The following is a 1,142-nucleotide window of genomic DNA, read 5'->3' on the forward strand; positions in this document are numbered from 1 at the left end:
GCTCTAGTCTTAGGTCTCACCGGGGAGGACCACAAGCTATGTGGTTCTACGTACCGGAATGACTCGGGTTTCACCCGACCCGATCTAACCCCGTTTAGGTCGGCGAAGTATCTCAGAAGTTGTCCGTCCATAGGGCAACATTCAGTACGCATTCTCCTACTCAGGGCTGGCATCGAGTCAAACCCTGGGCCAGAAATATACACCTGCTGTGTATGCCGAAGACGATTACACCACAACTCCACCTCAGTCATGTGTAATGCCTGCGAGGGGTGGAGTCACCTCAGGGTCTGCTCGGGACTACGGACACACAGACAGTGGACCACGTCGTACGTGGCCCCCCTGTTGCTCAAACAGAGAAGCCTCCACGGCAAACCATAGTCCGCCCGTGCAGCCCCACACACTCACACAGCAACCACACACAGTCGCCACAACACAACAACATAATAACACCACAGACCGTACCACAGCCACCACAGACAACATAACACACACAACCGCACCACCACCCACACGCCGCCGCCAACAACTCCTGGTTCCCCCTACAATCTGCACGGTATGTCAGACCAGAATATTCCGTAATGTGACATCAGTCAAGTGCAACACCTGCCTTGGCTGGTGCCACTTTAGGGCATGTTCAGGTCTGCGTACCACGCGAGATTGGACGGGGAACTTCGAGGGCCCGTGTTGCGCTGCTCGGTCGCAGACTTCAATTGCGACGCCCCCCCACCACCACCACAGGGCGGCAATCACCCCAGCAGCACACACAGCCAACGGCGGCAAGAACATACACCTCACTTACACCCCACATCACGACACGTCTCCCGAACCACATGAAGCTCCTTCAATTCAACTGTAACGGGCTACAGAGCAAGATTGAGGAGATAACCGTCTTCATGTGTCGGCATGGTATATTAATAGCTGCGGTCCAAGAGACGAAGTTGCACAGCAATTCAACTTTGTTGAATTGCGCCGGGTACAACGTGCACCGTCGAGATCGCGAGCGAGATAATGGTGGTGGCTTAGCGTTCATCACGCACCACACCGTGCAGTATCGTCTTATCGAAGCAGACATCGACCGCAGGGATACCACCCTAGAATGTCTGGGCATCGCTATCCGGTCAGGCGATGTCGAGCTCGAAATA

This window comes from Rhagoletis pomonella, unplaced genomic scaffold, assembly GCF_013731165.1.
Source record: "Rhagoletis pomonella isolate Grant_MI unplaced genomic scaffold, Rhpom_1.0 Rhpom_scaffold_00013, whole genome shotgun sequence".
NCBI classification, from domain to species: domain Eukaryota; kingdom Metazoa; phylum Arthropoda; class Insecta; order Diptera; family Tephritidae; genus Rhagoletis; species Rhagoletis pomonella.